Source organism: Ruditapes philippinarum, unplaced genomic scaffold (genome assembly GCF_026571515.1).
Source record: "Ruditapes philippinarum isolate M1 unplaced genomic scaffold, ASM2657151v2 ctg472_1_1_1_1, whole genome shotgun sequence".
NCBI classification, from domain to species: Eukaryota; Metazoa; Mollusca; class Bivalvia; order Venerida; family Veneridae; genus Ruditapes; species Ruditapes philippinarum.
The window spans coordinates 201,220-208,879 of record NW_026858712.1 but is presented as its reverse complement, the minus strand read 5'-3'; the positions used below and the strand labels follow the sequence as shown (position 1 = coordinate 208,879).

General features: G+C 35.0%; 1 long non-coding RNA gene across 1 annotated transcript; it reads right to left on the bottom strand.

Moving 5' to 3' along the window:
- Positions 1 to 2,991: 2,991 nt before the first annotated feature.
- Positions 2,992 to 3,724, bottom strand: LOC132754028 (uncharacterized). Its single transcript, XR_009629034.1, has 2 exons — positions 3,678 to 3,724; positions 2,992 to 3,273 (listed from the first exon to the last, which is right to left on the bottom strand). It is a non-coding gene; the product is annotated as an uncharacterized LOC132754028 (long non-coding RNA).
- Between the last annotated feature and the right edge of the window lie 3,936 nt (positions 3,725 to 7,660).

Below are 7,660 nucleotides of genomic sequence, written 5' to 3'. Positions count from 1 at the left end.
AATATTCATACTGCACAATTACAGTGTAAAGTATTTAAAGCACAATGTTTTGTGTGAAGCCAAATTTATATTTATTTTATTTTACAAAAAAAAAAAAATCAAGTTTTACTGTTACTTAAGTCGTGGCCACGAGTTACTATTGTGACATGTGTGTGTTTTTATTTATCTCTTTTAGTTATAGCCCTTTGTTGGACAATTCTATGATAGAATTGGGTCATTTTGTACGTACAAAGGCCTGTTAACATTGTTTATACCATAACTTGAGAGGACTTAGTCCTGGTTTATTTTATTGGGAAGGGACATTGCCCATGGACAGTAGATATCCTATAAGGATGTTTGAGCTCACAGGTCGGATAAACATGACACTTCATGCAAAATCCTTGTCTGATTGAATGATTTAGAAAGAATAAGCCGTAAGTTTATATAACCTAAAAAGATCAGTAGATGACACCTAATAATTTTTAGGCAAATTTGGTCAGAAATCAGGGTCACAATGACGCTGAATCTTTGACCAATCAATAACTTATAATAAATTGGCACTTTTACGGACAAATGAAGTAGGGGCATCCTTGTTTAGGAAAATTCATATAAATAGTGTAATTTGATTTGGTATTTATCTCGTTCGCACGACTTAACATTTTCGTGGCCACGACTAAACTTACTCGTGGCCACGACATAGTAACTTGTTCCAACGACTTATTTATCTCGTGGCCACACTTTAGTAAACTCGTGGCCACGACTAAGTTATCTCGTTCCCACGACTTAAATTACCTCGTGGCCACGATTTAGTAACTCGTGGCCACAACATAGTATCTCGTTCCCACGACTTTACTATCTCGTGGCCACACCTTAGTTAGCCCGTGGCCCACGACACAGACATAGTATTCCGTGCGCACGAGATAAATAAAAAAACACACATGTCACCTTCGTGCCACCTTAAGTTTGATAAAAATTCAATTTCACTTATCACACACGCTCAAAAAGAAGTGCGTAAACAATTGTTGCCACTTGTAGGATGAGTTACTAGAGACATATATAACTTTTTTTTCCACATGCTGGCGGAATCTCAAAAACACGCACTTTTCGTCTGTCGCATTCGTGTTCTCTTGTTGTTTTGGGTGTAAATTTACATGTCAGTCCCCCAACTAACACTGTTCTGTATACGCCCCTATATAAAAGTGGACGTAACTTTGTTTAATCCACGTGCCAAAACACGGGTCATCCGAAAATAACGGGAATGAACCGAGAAAGCGACACCTCTGTCATAATATGAACACAAATTATTGCAACTCGCATTATGCTTACTGCCTACTGCTTAGTGCCGTAATGTCACATGCGACTATAAATATCGCTATCTTGTCACCTTCGTTGTCGAATGCGCAGTGATCATTATTGCATATATTTGTAATCAAATGTGAATATATTGAAGCATATGAATTCTAAGACACATCAAATCAGCCAATTATTGATCAAAAATGAATTTAGTTTAATTTGACATAATTGTCACACAATATTAAGTGGCAGATTTATTAAGCAAATTTTAAAGATACAACTACCATGTTTACATATAGTTATAAAGAATGTTATCTTTAAACACCAAACATAATACGTTTGTCCTTAAAAAAAGATTGCCCAAAAATTTTTAAAAAAACCATATAAGCATATTAAAAATATGTGAGTTTATGGGTTTAGTTAGGCGAAACCACACAAGGTTTTGCAATTCATTGAAAGTGCATTTCAGTAATCATAACATGATTGAATTCAGCAAAACGCAGGTTTTCATTTGTCATAAAGAAGTTATAGAAGCAAGCATAATGTAAGTTTTGATATCATAAAGCAAGATGGAATAAATGCGATTTAATTCTGTTCCATAACAAGATCACCGAGGGTCAGTAACGTTCATCAACTGACTAAACAAAATAAAATAGAAAATAATAGTAGGAATGTTAAGGTACTTCACCCTCTCTAAAGTTCCGAATAGCAATATGAAAACCATTCACTAATGTGTTACGAGTTAAGTTTCTAATGAACATATGTGAATTTTAAAACAATTTATCGAATTCTGACATAGGAAAATCATATTCATACCTCGTCCATATTGAATATGTAGCATTTACAATTTATGTGTTAAAACCTTTTGATAGATTATGTATTATCAATGATGGTAATGATAAATAGTCAAACAATACAAAACCTACAAGGCAAGGACTTTTCGAAGTAGGAAACCCCGACATAATTAAGTCGCACCGGTAAGGTACACAGGAGAGTAACGAACGAAAAGCAGCTAATGATACCAAAGTTAACAGTTCAAAAAAGAGAAAACAAGAACCCCTAAAGAAAGCCCAAATACGACACAATTGAAAATATTGCAGGCTCGGTTTGATTGAGCCTGTTCATAGACGGTACTGTCAAGTGCAAACTACCGTCCACGCCCCCTTGCACCGGCTTAAGCAGTATTCAACATTCAACATGAGCTGGTACAATTTTGAATTTAGAAACATCCGCAGATGTGTTCATATGGCGGTTATCATGGAACCTTTAATGTGACACGCAAGTGCCATTCCATGAAAAGCGGCATATGGTCCTCAAGTAAAAAAATGCGTGTGCCCTAAACGAGAAAACAATGGGCGGAACTAAATAAAATGGTATTTTGAAAGGGGATAAGAGGTTATGAAGCCTGCATATCACAGATTAGGCGTCAAAAGACAAATTTAAAAAGTAGGCCACATATCCTAAGGGTGATTCAACAGTATTCAAGTGAGGATGAGGAATACTGGAACCACCCAACAAAAATAGCCGAATAGAAAGAACTAAATTACTACAAGCACAACAATAATGTCGCGCTGAACGATCTTTAAGGATCGGAAATATAACATCTCTGATTGAATGTACGGGGCGACGTTTTACAGCCTCCACACGGCAAAAACAACGCTGATGTGGCGATAAAATAGAGAAAATAAGAATCCCTAAAGAAAGCCCAACACGACACAATTGAAAATGTTGCAAGCCTTTTATCTTCAAAAAGGAAACGGCAATATTTTCACTTCCAAGACAAATATTTATTTTTCTTAGTAATTTTTATAATCGTGCTTCAATTCAATGTTTATTTTATTTCAGTGTACAATATATTAATTTTAGAAAAAGAGAACGGAGTTGGAAGTGTTAAACATTATAGCTGTTGGAGCTATTATTTTCCATGCTGTCAAGTTGAGCTATATCAGCTGGTGACAATATGGACATACTGTATACCAATACATCTCCTTGGATCGTTTCCTGTAAAAGAAATAAAATCATTACAAAAAAGTACCCCCCCCCCCCCCCAAAAAAAAAAAACAACAACAATTAAAACTTGTAACTATATTGAATGTTATAATGCAGTCATGAGATGATTGAAAAGTCAACCTAAAATTTATTTGACATTCAATTACTACATGATTTACATGTTTATGCCAATTAGTTTGCCTTGAGTGCTTAGTTGCAGACATTCTACAGACATATAATAAGTATTACGAACATGGGGCATGCATTGACTTTAAGATACAATAATCTCCATAAGTAATTTGATATTAAGAAATTGCTTGCGAACTGATATAGTGCTTAACACTTACAAGCATTTGGAAATAAATGAATGAATAAAATAGCAAATGAAAAAAAAAAAGAAAGAAAAAGAATTTTACCCTTATGAAAGGAAAGTGCCTCATAGCAGATACAAATCTAATTCGGTTTCTCTCTGTGTTTAAGGTCTTGGCGGGAAAACCCAAATTTTTAAAGTAAAAAAAAAATGTTTTAAAAAGAAACGAGATTTCAAATATTTAATATTTGTTGAATTTTCCCTTTAGAAATTTTGAAATAGGGGGCCATACCTTTCTTATATACGCAAAAAAAGGCCCAATGAAGACTATTTCCCGGGAAAAGCCCTACGTTATTTTGGTTGATGATATAAAACATTTTATATATATTTTAATAATATATTAAAATATATATATATTTTAAAATATATAATTATATATAATATATAAAATAAAGGGAGATGTTTTTTTATTTCTTTTCACTGTTTGGGGCCCAAGAAAACTATATACTTTTTCCCGAAAGTAAAGGACAGGTAAGTTTCAATTTAGATCCGTAGGATACAATAATTTGGGAGATAAAATATTTTATTAAAGGGAAATAATTAAATTCAATACAGTTACTTTTCCCTGCGGGGATCACTAAGATAAAAGGGTTTGCAGAAAATTGATGAAATAAAGGGAGAATATTACCCCAACATCCCAAAACCCAAAATCGGATTTGCCAGCCCCAATTAGGCACGCGCCTACCCGGAAACAGTCTTTGAAAGCATAGCCACTGCTCATTCCACCATCCCCAAAAAGGGGGTTTTTTCAGAAAAAGTTTTAAAATACAGTAAACAAACTCCCAACTAAAATTGAAAAACAAGTCAACTTTTCACATATATAGGTTTTTTTCTTCTGTTAAAAAAAAATTTTTTTCTCCCCAAAATCAACGATGACTTTTTAAATTGTCTTTTTCCCACGGGTTGGGGGCCCCGGGGGGAAAACCCTAATATCTTTTTCCCAAAATCAACTGGATCACGTGGGATCAATAGACCCGAGGATACAATGAATTTAGACAAAAAAAAGTTATATAAAGGGAGATAAAAAATTTCAATACATTTAAAAATTTTCCCCTGCGGGGGGACATTAAGTTACAAGTGTGCGGGAAAAATGATAAAGAGAGGAAAAATATACAACATACCCCCAAACATCGAATCCCCAGCCCTTTAGGCCACAGCGCCAGCGGAACAGTCTTTGGAAACTACCCCAAACTGTTTTCACCCACCATCACCAAAATAGGGTTTTTAAACAGCATTCCCAGTCCCCAAAACTGCACAACTTTGGGAAACAAGTAAACTTTCAAATATGAGTTTGTTCTCTTTTAACATATTCCCCAAATAAACGATAAATTTTATTTTTTCTTCTTCACGGGTTTGGGGACCGGGAAAAACCAAAATAATCTTTTTCCGAAAGTCAACGGGGATCACGAAGATCAAGTAGACCCGTAGGATCCCAATGAATTTAGACAATAAAGTTATAAAAGGGGAAAAATTAAATTCAATACAGTTTATTTTTCCCCTTGCGGGGGATCACTTAAGATAAAGGGGCAAAAATTTGTAAAATAAAGGGGTTTATATACACCCCTTTTACCACCAAAAATCATATCCCCAAGCCCCAATTACGGCACAGCGCCAAAGCGGGAACCCAGTCATGAAAAAGGATAGCCACTCCCTCATCCACCCCCACCAAATGAGGGTTTTCCCAGAAAGTTTTAATACAAAAAAAAACTGCCTACACATTGAAACCCAACCCAAACTTTTCACTTTAAAATAGGGGTTTGTCTCTGTTAACATATCTCAACAAATCAAACGATAAATTTTTATTTTTCTTCTTCCCCTGGGGGGGATCAGAAAAAACTATAATCTTTTTCCAAAAAGTCAACTGGATCCCCCGTAAGATAAAAGTTAGACCCTAGGATCCCAATAAAATTTTAGCAATAAAGTTAAAAAAGGGAAAAAATTAAAAATTCCCAATACAGTTTTATTTTCCCCCTGCGTTGGATCATTTAAAGAAAATTTACGGAACCCTTTAAAGGGAAACCCCCAACCCCCGGAAAAATTTGAAAATTTTTGCAGCTCGGTTTTGACCCTTTTCCCTTTTAAAGGGAAACTTCAAGGCAAGTTACCTTTCCACGCCCCCGGGCCCCCGGGTTTAAAGCAGAAATTCAAAAAATTTAAAAATGAAGGGTTTAAAATTTAAATTTTTTGAAACACCCCCAAAATGTTTCATTTTGGCGTTGATTTGTGAATTGTTAAAAAGAGATACAAGGTGCAAAAAATTTGAATAGAAAGAGGAGAATATATACCCCCACTTTACCACCACATGGGGAATTACCCAGCCCAAATTTTACGGCACACCCCTTTAGCAGAACGTATGAAAAGCATAGCCACTGCTCTTTCCCCCTTTCCACCAAATATGGTTTTCAGAAAAGCTTTATTTTACAGTCAAAAAACCTGCATAAAAACATTGAAACAAGTTCAACTTCACATATATATTTTTTTGTTCCCTCTTTTAAAACATATCCCCCAAAAAATAAAAGATGACTTTTTTTATTGTTTTCTTCACTAAATTGGCCCAAAGAGAACTATATATCTATTTCCAAATCAATTTGGATACTTTAAGATCAATTTAGACCCGAGGTTTTAAAATTTAAATTTTAACAGTTTAAAGTTAAAATATAAAGGGATAATTAAATTCTTTACAGTTATACTTTTCCCCTGCGGGGACCCTTTAAAATCAAGGTGCAGAAAAATTTTGAAATGAAAAAGAATAAAAACCCCCCAAAACCACCACTCGAAAAATTCCCCCAGTCCAATTACGGACAGCCCCCTGGGCAGAACAGCCCATGAAAAGCATAGCCACTGTTTCAACCACCATCACCAAAATAGGGTTTTCCCGGGAAAAAACCCTTTATATACGGGGTCACATAACTGCACTACACATTGAAAAAAGCTCAACCTTCAATATTTTAGATTTTTGGGTTCTTTTTTTAACTTTATCTAAACCAAAATCAAGATGAACATTTTTTATTTGTCTTCTTCACTGATTGGGGCCCAAGGGAAACTATATATCTATTTCCAAAATCAACTGGATCACGTTTAATAAGATCAAGTAGATCCGTAGGATACAATGAATTTATACAATAAAGTATATATAAAGGGAATTATAAAATTCAAATACAGTTATTACTTTCCCCTGCGTGGGATCCACTTAAGATACAAGTGGTCAGATAAATTGATAGAAATGTAGAAATATTATACACACATACCACCACATCGATTACGCCAGTCCAATTACGGGCCACAGCGCCTAGCAGAAAGTCATGAAAGCATAAAGCCACTGCTCATCCACCATCACCAAAATGATGGTTTCAGAAGCAAGCTTTATATACAGTCACAAACGCACTACACATTGAAACAAGCTCAACATTCAACATATATAGAGTTTTGTTCTCTTGTTAACATATCTCACAAATCAAACGATTGACATTTTTATTGTCTTCTTCACTGATTGGGACCAGAGACCTATATATCTATTTCCGAAAAGTCAACTGGATCACGTAAGATCAAGTAGATCCGTAGGATACAATGAATTAAAGACAGATAAGGTATATATAAAGGGAGATAATTAAAAATTCAATACAGTTATACTTTCCCCTGCGTGGGATCACTTAAGATACAAGTGGTGCAGTAAATTGATAGAAATGAGAGAATATATACACACATACCACCACATCGATATGCCAGTCCACAATTACGGCACAGCGCCTAGCAGAACAGTCATGAAAGCATAGCCACTGCTCATCCACCATCACCCTCCAAATGAATGGTTTCAGAACAGCTTTATATACAGTCACAAACTGCACTACACATTGAAACAAGCTCAACATTCACATATATAGAGTTTGTTCTCGGGTAAACATATTTTCAAAAAAATCAACGTTCTCTGTTAAAAAGAACTAATTATATTTTCCAAAAGTCAACTGGATCACTTTAAAAACCCAAGAAAGACCCGTAGGATACAAGGGAATTTAGACGAAAAAGTTATAA